Source organism: Manacus candei, unplaced genomic scaffold (assembly GCF_025592945.1).
Source record: "Manacus candei isolate 608988 ecotype Guabito, Panama unplaced genomic scaffold, ASM2559294v1 h1tg000059l, whole genome shotgun sequence".
NCBI lineage: Eukaryota > Metazoa > Chordata > Aves > Passeriformes > Pipridae > Manacus > Manacus candei.
This window is the reverse complement of record NW_026138107.1, coordinates 3,277,911-3,290,598: the sequence shown is the minus strand read 5'-3', so window position 1 is coordinate 3,290,598 and position 12,688 is coordinate 3,277,911.

Here is a 12,688-nt window from a genome sequence, read left to right as displayed (position 1 = left end):
TTTGACATGGTGATGCTGCAGATAATCACTATCCAACTCTTTTCTGGCTCTGGGAATAGGATTGATGACTGGACAAGACCTTGCTCCTTTCCCTGTTCGATGTAATGGGTTCCCCACGTTCCTACCATGCCTCCCAAATATCACGGTAAAGGTCAGCTGAATCAGTCACGAACCCTGAGCTAGGTACCAGGGCCAGTGGCACCTGGGCAGTGTGAAATTGCAATGAACCAGGGCATTTCGTGATGAATCATGTCCTTAGAATGCTGCTGCCCTCCAAAGACACAAGCTGGTACTGCTGTACTGCTGTGTCCTCAAGAATCTGCTGCCAGTAGTTTTGGAACGAAATAGGGAGGCAGATATGCCATCATTCCTCAAGTTCCACTTTTTCTCTAAAGTAAGAACCATTATTATCATTTTTATTACTATTATTATTATTATTATTAAACCATAGCACTTCTATGAGAAAAAAAACTGTTTTCAAAATTATAAAAACATAGCATGAAAACATCCATATTTCATGAAAACATCAATTTTCTATGATGTGGACATCAGGTTGTGCTGCAGAGCGCATACTTTGTTCCATGCCCTTCACAGGTCTTCCTGCAAAGACTCCCACCTAATTTTTCACATCACAATTTCTTTGTTTGTAGTACTTAAACAGCAATCAGGTATTTTTCTAAAACAATCTCTTCTAGATCAGTAGATTAGATAGTGCCCAATTAATATTTCTTACCTTTCCCGGCAGGATCATTCACAATGAAGAGATAAATTCCTAGGCTTCACTAAGGAGAAATAAGAGACAAAGTTGTAGTGCTGTGGTTACATAAACATTTACTTTAACATGGACTTGTAGGGACAGGAAGAGTTGTTACCCAAAATGAGGAAAAATCCTAAAAATTTGAATGTCTTGTTTAACCTACTTTACATAAAAACTTTTGTAAACACCTCTGGTCAATGCATTAGAATACAATTGTGAGTGATTAAAATGACTTTTTTCTCTACTTCTTTCAGCATTCGTTAGCATATAACCATAGTTATATTATTGTTGAAACTTCATTGTAGATTGCACTCCTAACTAAAACTAGGTCTTACAAACAGTCTGGTGTTACAGTTTATTAAAAATATCATGTCTTTATTTTTCTTTTCAAACTCAACAAGTGTAGTCCTGACTCCAGTGAATTTTATATCTCAGCATAACCACTGTACACCTTGATTGCAACATAGAAATTTCCTAAACGTAATTTGCCCCATTTTTCTGCAAAGCCCAACCATTTCAGTGTGATTCATAAAGCTGCTTAGAAGTAGTTTATCTTTCTGTAAGGAGGGTCAGATTAATTTTTTTGTCAAGTTTTTTATAATGACCTTTCTCATGTTAACATCTATCCAGTTGTTCTGTCATAGTAAGAGAGAAATTCCTTCAATATCCCATCTAGTGCCTACTGAGTGCTTCAACCTATTTGTGATTTTAATCTACGTGTTTGTTCTTCTGTGAAATTATGCTGGCTATTACTATTTGGACATAATTAATCCTACTTCTCCTCTTTGGTGTGAGTTCCACAGGTTAATTGCATCATTATACAATTATGCTCCAATACTTGTGAAATACTGCTTGTTTCAACCATAATTTGGCTTATGTTATCACCCCTCTTTCTATATTAACCTTCTTGTCAGCACCTCCACTTTTCAGTAGCTGAAAATTCACTCATGTTTGATCTCACAATACTTGAATGTGGGAGCTTTGCCAGCGTTGAACAGTCAGTTCCAGTGGGCTCGGCTGCTTTTCAATTCCTCGCTCACCATCACCAAAACTGATACCAAAAGAAAAACACAGATACTTCCCCTCATTTCTTTACCTTCAATCTCATAACCATGCCACTTAATTTTGTTTTATTAACCTTAATGAATCACTTGCTTACAGCATTTTTATGTATGGCTGAAGGATTTCTGCAGTATAATACAACCTTTAGGACATTTATTTTGGTTATCAGACTGGAAACAAAATTTTCTCCACATGAAGTTTGTAATAGGTTCCAGTGTGGGGAAGCAAATGGGGCTATATGTTCACTTAGTCTGAGATACAGTTTTAGGCCACTTTCATTTGGAGCAGAAAACAAGGGAAGTGCTTTGTTTGGAGAATTGCTGGAAACTCAGAAGTTACAGACCTTCTTCTGGTTAATTTATCCACAAATCTAAAGCTGTCATAAAGGAATGTGAACAATGTTGGTGACATACCTGGAAAGTCTATATGGAAAGGAGTGGTGTAAATGATGCTGGACACTGGTATGTTATTAATAATTATGAAATTGAGACTGTGACAAAGTTAAACCTTGTGCTTCTGAATCACCTAAGCATCCTGAATAACTAAGGATAATGTCCTGGCCAAAATCCTCCTGCGAATGTGTACCTTGGGTTTTGGTTCTGAACACTTCACACAGAATTTGGTCCACCCTACTTTGCAGAGAATTAAACCACCTTGTTCTTCTAACTATGTATAGTCCCGCAGCAAAACCAGGAGGAAACAGTTCTATTTTCAAATAACTTGATGAATGAGAAAACCGTTAATGACTGCAGCTTCCACACCTCCTAGGGATTTAGTCACACAACTCCCATCAGCTTCAGGGTTGTCATTTCTCGTACTCTCTTTGGAAATACGCCTCAAATATTTTTACTGCAAAGGCAAAACACAAAGGAAGCAAAGGAATTCAGAGTGAAAGTGGAAACTCCCTTCCTCCTGTGTATTTCTGAAGCCTTCGAAACGCAGCCAAGCTTGTACATCATAAAATGCAATAACCAGTTATGAGGGATGATTTTAAAAGGAGAAAGAAGGTAACAGATGAATTTGCTACCACTTACAGTGCACTGCTTAGATGTTGTGTACTCTGACACTAAAACAAACCCCTCCTCAGACATAGAGTGCTACAGCCCCCTTGACACCAACAGTGTCCCGGTGATGAAATTTGGTGGGAATGTGCTCCATGACTCCAAGAAGCACTAGGATAGCATAGGGAGAACAAATTAGAGGCATCAGACCAGATGCACAGCCAAGGGAAAAAACCTACTGAAATGAGATTGATTGAACAGTTGTAGCTGAAAGGTTGGAGCTCATTTTAGATCCCCACGGGTCTTTTTTCTTCATCTTGTCAAAATTTGCATTCTCCCTAAGTGGCTCTGTGTGAAATCTAACTAAGCAACCAGCTCCACGGTAAGTGTTTACCAGGCAGAAGATATCACTGGCTTGGACGTGAGCTGACAGGATGAGAGGGAAAATGCTGGGGACACCAGGCCCTTCTCTGCCGCAAGTTCCAGCAAGCCACATAGAGTATCATCCATCTTATTTTATCTACCAAAACTATATTTATCAGCCTAAAATTGTCACCAAGATACACCAAGAGAGAGGAAAATTGATGATTCCCCATTACTATCTTTGGTGACTCTGTCTGGTTGTGACAGTACTGCAAACTCTTTCATACTTCAGCTGTACCATATGAAACCAGTTTTGTGCATGTAAGTAATCTGTGAGAAAACTATATATATGTATGTGTTTAATCTGACATCACATATGGTTTCAGGCATGTAAAATTTTGAAATTAGAGTTTGGAAAAATAATTTAATTTGGAGGAAGGAAGCTCTGTCTTTTTATTCTGTTTCTTTTTTTTTTAGGTTGAAGTCATGAATCCAGCTACCTTCAACACAAACCTTAATGAGAAAGCTTGGAAAATGCTCTTATGTCTGTAGCTTTCTTGCATCTTATAATATTCTGTGGTTTTTTTCTTAAAAAAATAAAAAAAGAGAATCAAGATTCAACATACTATTCTTTTCAATGTCATTTACAAATACAATACCATAGAAAAACATAAAGGACCTGGAGGATCCGGAAACTGAAAGCCAAGCAAACACAACTAAGGTTATTGCACCACTTTTTTTCATTGTTTTCCAAACTAATCTCAAGACTTTTTAAACAATTTGACTGAATTTTTGGTGTTTCATGTTGGAGATGGTGTAAATAAAGCTCAAGTTTTTTATTTTATGAGACAAAGAATGGTAACTCCACATCAGTGGACTATAAAGCTCAAATTTTCTTTTGGGGCAAAAGCATGATAAATTTGTGACATATTGATCAAATTCTACCTCAAATAAAAAAGACACTGATCTAATTAGCTTTATTTTACGTTCTTCATTTTATTTGTCCCCCTCTGCGAGCCCAGTGTGATGATCAAAAATCAGAGTCACACGTTAACTCTGTTAAATATCTACTATGACAAAAGAGATTGTCAGGAGGACAAAGTCTTTGTTGATGATTATGCTCACACAAAGGGAAAGTTCAAAAGCTGGAGGGGTAAGATCACATCAGTCAAAAAGGGAAAAAAAAAAATCTTCCTCTTCATGATGGCAAATAAAAACTGGAACTGTTCACAGAAGAATACAAGAGATATTTCCACTCCACTCAGATTATTTAGCTTAAGGCTTCCTACACCTTTTGTAAACACCACACTTTCTGTTTACGTTTAGAAGGGTGTTGTTTGACACACAGGTTTTATTACCTAGCCCTTGGTTAACAAGTTAAGTTAAGAATGACTGTTTTCAGTAATTCATGCAACATTTATGTAGGGTGGTGCTAAGGGAGCTGAAATTTTCTCTTTTTAATAGTGCATTAGACTGATATATTTTGCACATGACACATTAGAGAACATGAGCATGTAACATATTCCTTCAATATATGTGACCAGTGGAAATACCACAGTATATCTCAAATATGGCATTATTAATATATTATTTATACAGAAAATTTAAAAACAGAGTTTAGAAATGTGATTGCATTTAGTAGGGGGTTTTTTGTGTCTGAGTTTGAGATGTTTTTCATTCAGTAGACTACAGTTCATGTTTCCATTTTAGATTTCTTTGGGTTTTTTTAGCTATTCCAAGACTGAATGAAAATCAGTGATCTTTAACAATAGGTGAATCTTTTAACACTTAGAAAGGAAGTCAAATAAACATAGGCGTGGATACCCTAACAATATTTACAAATGGAAAACACCAGAGGGTAGTATTTATTTATTTTCCAAGATATTTGGAAACAGTGGATCACCCTGGCTGCCGAATCCAAAAGGGTAAAACCGAACACTTAAACTCCTCTCTGTCAAATTCAATCTATTTCAGTACTTCTGTTGGTGAGTATGTGAGAAAGCTGTTGTTCAGATCATATGGGCTATCAGGCCAAGACTGAGAAGTGTAATATTGTTAAGGAAACAAAAGATAAGCACTAAACTGGCAAGCTTTGCTTCTCTAGCAGCTCTGAATTATTAACACCACAAAGCAGAAGCACTGAAATCTTGAGAGATACTTTGCAGGGCTGAAATGAATAATTTAGGGAAGCTACTGTCTCCTGTCTCCTTATTAAATAGGCAATTGGAAATGACTGAAAATAACTGGGAGCAACAAAGAAAAGGCTGTTGAAATAGCACCTTTGCCCAGCTTTGGGCTTCTTTGCTTGAGCTGAGGTGTGCTGTCTTAACAACAGGAGAAAACAGTTTCTCTAGCACTTAATCTGAGGACTTGGTGGGATACTTATCTACACATATTATTAGAATTGTCCTCTGTCAAACAACAGATGTAAAAGTTTATTATACAAGCTGATAAGTTGATGATGTTCACTGGTGTAAAATCACGGGCCAGGAGCCAAGGTTTTCAATTATAGCGGGTCTGGAGTCCAACGTCTAAATTTAGTTGTCGTTTTTTCCCCCCAGTTTTCAGATTCATCTCTTCGAAAATAAAGGATCTAATTCCTTTGCATTATTTTCCTTTTATGCTCTGTGTAATCTCAATTTCAAGTAAGCATGAAGTGACTTTGAAAAATTGCTATCGGTTGGATTTCTTCTCCAGGTATGCACACACTGTGGGATATAGTAGGGGTTTTTTTGCTATAGCCACTTCTTGCTAATTCTGGAGAGAGAGTGGAGCAGATAGTTTTTGGTTCCATGACTATAACATGACAGCAATCACATAGACTACAAAATATTTTAATTTCTCAGTGGAACTTCATGGGAAATATTATGACCAGAAGAATTTTCTAATAGCTCTTGGGGGTGGTCAAAGCAAACATTTTTGGAGCAAAGTTATGTTCCTGTTTCTATTGAAGGGTGGAGGTGTGTGTGCATGGAAGTGCACTGTAATTAGGATTGTAAAGAAACACACGTTTACAGGTCTATCTCACAAAGAACTTTTAGAAAACATTTCAGGGAGCTGGACTCGATCTCATGGATCCCTTCCAACTTGAGATATTCTATGTTTATATGATTCTCTATGGTTTTCAAAAGAAGATAATTTATTTGAAGGGTGATGCCAAATCCCCAAATGACAGGACAGTGATCTACTTTAACCTCAGTTAAATTTCTAAACCTAGGCAAGTGAATCCAGACCAAAAACATGCAATGAACAGGAGCTGCTATTAACAGAAGACAAAGGACTGAAGTCTTGTGAGGTGATGTAAGAACAATAAATAGTGTTACACTTGCTCAGTTTCAAAGCAAACAAGCCTGGACACTAAGGGTGGGTCGTGCTTGTGGCGAAGAACTGTGTGGAGAGAACTGTAGGCAACTGAAAGAGTCTAAACACCAGGAAAGTTCTAAAAAAATGGAGATATCCTCTGATAGTACATAAGCATTAATATTAAAAGAAGAGAAGCAGGATCTGCACTGTGCACAGCTCTTGCATCTGGTACCCTGCTAAAAACTCACTGCCAAGGACTGCTGCATATTCCTCTTCCCTACTGCACCTAGTCAGAAAACCCCCACATGCCTGTATTGAAGGACTTACTTTGAAGGTGGGCATCAGAACAAAGCGCAGTGATGAGCCAAAACCAAATGAAAGGCCAGTCAAAGTCAGAAGTTCCTTAAAACCAGGTAACTCTGTACACAGGAAAAGTGCAGAATTCAGTTCTTCTTCGTCTCCACAGTTCTTTTTTTTTTTTTCAGCATGAGCACAAGCAATTTCCATTCTTCTCTCCTTATTGTGTGCACAGCAAACATCACAAGGATAATGCTTACTTACCCCTCAGGGGGCTGTGAAGATTAATTAGTAAATGTTCCCAGTGCATGTCAAAGATGAAAGCTCAGTGTAAGTGCTAAGCATTTGTGTATTCATAGACACCAAAAATATGCATTCTCCACAGGAAAGATGAAAAGTAGTACTGTTTTCTAGCTGTGTCTAATTTCCAGAGGTGAAACTCTTATTCTATAGAAAGCCTACAAAATTACCTCTTAATAGGTGAGATATTTAGAGAAAATATTGTATGAGACATCCAAATGTCTATTTTCGCTTTGAGCCTGGATGAAGAAATCATTGAAAACCTGCTGATTCCATTAGGGGAAAAGAAGGAAAAGATGAGTTATGTTGTTCAGTGAGTTTATAGTGGAAATGAGGGGAAGAAAATGTTCTACTTGGAGTTTATAATCCAAAGAGTATTTAAGATGCTTATACCTTATATTTTCCCCCAGGATCCTGCCATTTATCTCGCTTCATACTGTTCATTTTGTCTAGTAGGTCTTGATATAAACCTTAGTTTAAGCATTATATTGTTCTGCTCATTGCAGTTGCTTATGATTAAAACTATATTTTGCCAGAAGCAAAGTGAGGGTATCTGAACACTTTTCTCAGATCAAAGAGATGTAACAGAATTAAAAATAAATGCTAAACTATACTGCTGTGTGAAATGATGGAGATAAAATCAAACTTATTTTGTACTGTAATGCCATAAACTGTGTTTCTGTCAGCCTTAAAATAAATGGTCTAGGAATGCATCTTCCAATACTTATTGTTTCAGAAGATATTCTGGAGTGCATATTTGGCTTATTATCAGGAAAGGGGCACCAGTTTGCACATACATGCACATAAATCAATATATACACACCTCTGTGTACACATATATACATATATAAGGCTCATATACACATGTATATGCATATATCAACATAAGACTCATATATATGTATAAATACACATATAGATGTAACATATGTCTATGTGTACGTATAGCTGTTCATGAGATGTATGGTATAAATGTATATGTGTTAGGTTTATATATGTGTAAATTTTTATGTATATATTAATGTATGTTTGAGCTATCAAACTTTAACTCTGCTGTCCTTAAAAATGTGAAGGAAAATAAGAAACATATGTAGGTGTCTTTGGCAAGCAATTTACCTTGTTTCTGTATACAAATGTTGAGGTAAGGGACATAGTCTCTAATACTTATTCTGCCTAATGTAAAGTTAATTCTGATATCAAGTTTTCCAGAAGGTTTTGGCTTTGTTGTCTTCCAAACTGATTGGATGAAGAGCTGTTTCAGCCCCATGGGAGTGGGGAGTCCAGGTAAGTCACTCTTCTCAAAACTTTTAATTTTTATAGCAATAATAAAAGTTTCCGACTGAATACAGGAATAATTATTCAGAGGTATTGGTTTTTGATGACAAACTGCATGGTTGTAGTCAAACATAACTGGAAGATTTAGGATTTTGATTTTTCCCCATGAACAAATTCAATTATACACTCTTCCTTTTTGGGTTAAAATAACATCTTCTACTGTATTTCTTTTTACTAGCTTTGTAAATAAAAATTGGGCTTATTCTGGGACAAATAGGGTTAAAATAATGGTGATGTAAATTCTGTATTTCATTCTGGGGGATATCAAACTATCTTCACACTGCAGAATTCTCAAGGGATTTAGAAATTTGTGAATTTTCCCTGTCTCTAATGTGTGGTTCAGTCAGAGGGAATGGCATTTTTTAGAAGATATTCCAGCCAGAGGAGCAATCATGCCATGTAAATCACTAAGGATTTGTGAAAAGACTGTGCCCTGAAGGATTTTTCTATTCAACAATTAATGTTCTTTCCCTCATTTTTTTTCTTTTCTGAAGGAAACTGAGTAAAATTGAAAGTGCTCCATTTTATGCATAATTTCATGACACTTTGCTTTTGTATTACCTCTCTGATGAGTATTTTTGACTTTTCCAGTTCAAACCAATTACTGTTTGTTTGTTTGTTTGTTTTCTACAAAATCTAAAATTATTTTGTGCCCATAGGACAGCTTCTGAGTGTGAAGATTTGTCATCTTTAGACAAGAACTACTTCTATGGAACTGAGATGAACAGAATCTATATCTTCCCAAAGTGACAATAAAAAGTTTCCACTGTAATTTTTCATCTTCAGGAAAGCAAGAATTATATGTGCTGTTCTGACTGTACTGAAGCCAACAGCACCCAAATTCTGTAGCCAGAGACAGAGTGAAATGAATGAAGAACTGACTACAGAGAAGTCATGATTCTAAGAAGTCAAAACCACCAAGTGGAAGGGGTCCCTGCCCACGGCAGGGGGTTTGGAACAGATGACCTTTAAGGTCCCTTACAACCCAAAACATTCTATGATTCTTGAATAACTTACTTATGTGGTTGAATTATGAGGACTGAACTTCTGTCCTCAAAACACAGCCAAAGGGACATGTGTGCAGTGGTAACATTAACAGAGTAGTATGTGAGTGTGCAAAAATGAAATATAATGAAATACAAAAGCAGACTTCGTGGGCTTCACACTCTAACATAGGGAAGGTTGTTTTGTTCTTTCAAAGTGCCCACTGGCACAGGCACCTTCAGTGTCACCAACCCTAAGATGCGTTCTTAGGGTCATAAGAAGCTGCTCCTCCTTCAGAGATGAAAACCAAGAAGAAATGTTCACATGTCTTTACATTCTTCATGTCTTTCCTGATATATATATCAGGTGAGGCAGAGTAGAGGTAAAATAGGGACCTAGATCAAAGTAGGAAAGGAGCTGAGCAGCATGCAAGAATGGATAATACAGTGTAGTCAGATCAAGGAATATATGATCTGATACTGGTGAGAAACCACTCACAAGTGGGACAATCCTGTCCTTCTTCTTTCCAAACTGGCTGCAAATTGCATCAGTGACTGCAGACCAGTGTGAAGACAGTGAAGCTCTCACCAGAAGCCCAAGAAGCAAATCAAGCATCAGGAGAAACTCTCACAGCAGTTGCAGGCTGCTATGTGTACCTAATAGGACACCCAGCCCTTCAAGCACAGAATATCCTCTGAAGCACTGCCCATTTTTTTTCTTATCACATGCTATGTACATACAGCACCAGTGAGAGGTAAAGCAATTTGAGTCTCCTTGGGAAGCATATATATATATAAATATAAATATATATATATAGTTGTAGTGGTTTGGATCTTATGACAATAGTTCAGTAGTTGATAACTCATTTCCTACCCTTTACTCTCACAACCTGCAACATAAAATGCACCAAACAATAAGATTTACTGAAAACTAAACTGAAGAACTGCAAGTGAACTATGACTTTTACACCTGCATGCGCAGAAAAACAGTAGAAAAGAATATCTTAATTATGTTTCACGTAATAGCACAGATAACATAATCCAAATAGTCTAAAAGTAACAGGTATGTTTCTAGCTATTATTTTCCTGAAAACAGCCAAGGCACTATCACCAAATGTGGCATTTAAAAATAATTAAATCAAATTTTTAAGCTTATATAAGGTAATGGTGCAACATGAATCAGGCTTTAAGCACATAAGTAGGAGTGTAAAAGCCTTCTTATCTTTCGTTACCATGCCAATGACATCTAGCTATCAGATTACGTCATTTGCTTTGTTTTATAAGCAGGAATGAGTCCCCCATCTGCAATCAGTGCTGTGAGAATTCAATCAGCAGACAGCATTGTGTTTTTTAAGAAAGCACTGCTGGCTGAAATAATGGTGCCTGGTGGTACATCCCAGCTCTCCATAAAAAATGCTATAGAAAGCTTGATAACGTGGACGAGTCTCAAAATCAGTAAGACGCCTCCTGAAGACAAAGTTGCTCAGAAAAACAAGGACATCTTCAACATTGTCATGACTCCTGATCGCATCCCTAAATTTTTCATCCCTTCTCTGGACATAGAGCATATTTCCTTCCAGCAGGAACCAGAGGAAGACATCATAGAGAATTCTCCTGAGAGGGAAGTCTCTGATGAAATTGTTCAGAAGCGCAGAACAACTAGAAGCAAATCTGATTCCTATATCAGGAAAGAAACAATGTACCAAGGAGAGAGTCTGGACAGAAGAGGAACTCTGTGTTTTACAGACCAAATGGCTTTCCCGGAAGACCTGGAGAGAGTTGCACATCACTGTGACCCAGCAACAAGAGCTGCTTTCTCTTTGCCACACCTCTCCAAAATCACTACCCCCTATGGGTTCCTCACACTGGGTGAAAGTCCAAATACCAGAAGGAAAGAGTCTCTCTTTTTTCAGCATGACTCTGAAGAGCTTAGAATCCTCTTGTCCCAAAGGAAGAAGACCCCATCTCTAGTAAGGAGCTCATCCAGCCCTTTCAGTGAAATTCAACAAACCACGGAGTGCATAAAACCTTCAGATACCCCTTTTAAGACCAGGCAGCCTGTTTCCTGGGAGTCAGTCTGCAACAGCCAGCTTTCTCCTCTGTGCTGCAAACCAGACTCTGAAACACACCCTGCGAAATGTGAGAAGAAGGGATTTCAGGTGACGTTGAAAAGACACCTGGCCAGCATCAAGCGGATGAGATCTGGCAGTGGGATGAACTGGCTCTGCTAACCCACACGGAGCTGCCCCAGCTCTTAAGCCCTGTGAAAATTTAAAAGAGACTGTCTTTCACAGAGGTGTGCAAACATGAGCGTGTGGCACACATTCAGCGTTGCAAGCTCCTGATAAAGGAGATCAGACAGAACTTGCTTACGTTTGTGGGGTTGAATTCATCTCCTCTTTCCTAAATTCACACTCAGAAGCCTTGAGTCCTTTACAATGCAAGCAAAGACAGGACTAACAGAAACAGGCCATTTTGTGGAGAGAATGTTGCCTTTCCTGGTCATGCCTGTATATCTGTGAGAAGGAAGGAAATGATTACATCCAAAGCAAACTGCAGAGAAAGAAAATGTCATCTTTTAGGGTAGCAGTGTTGGTTTCAGACTGATACAAAAATTGAAAAGAAGAAACATGGTAGCTAGTCAGGTAAAAAATGTGGGGCTTTTATTACTTCTAATATAAGAGTGCAAGTGAAAACCGATTAAGTGTTAATTTGTCCCAGGGTGTTTACAGCAGGTAGTTGCAAGCAGCTGTTCATAACTCCTGGCAGGAACATGCTAGCTGAGAGGGGAAGCCAAGTGCCTGCTTCCTGATGACAGTGAATAGCAAATCATTTTCTGTATTTAACAAATCTGCTTATTTTGTCACTGCTTTAGTTAGCCTTTCAACATGCTTGGAATTAGGAGGAACACAATGTGATTTGTTTAGCTTCTTACCAGCGTTAAAGTATAATTCCATTCTATTTTTATCCTGTATTTGTTCTAGTTATAACTAAACCCAATAAAATGTCTTTTTCTTTAATAGTCTTTTTGTCCTTCTTGTAATTTCTATTACCTTTTTCTTACCTTTTTCTTTTCTTTTTCCACAGATTTTTTATTACCTTAAAATTAGAAAGGGGCATAAAGCAGAACCATGAATATTCAGTGTCCTCAAAACACGTGCTTTAATCCTGTATGTTAAACTGGATTGTTTTGCAGGGCACTGATCCTCAGTAGAAAAGCCACCAAAAACAGCTAGAAATGTCCAATAATGCCTAAACATCGAGCTGAAAAGTTTTCTTGTGTGACA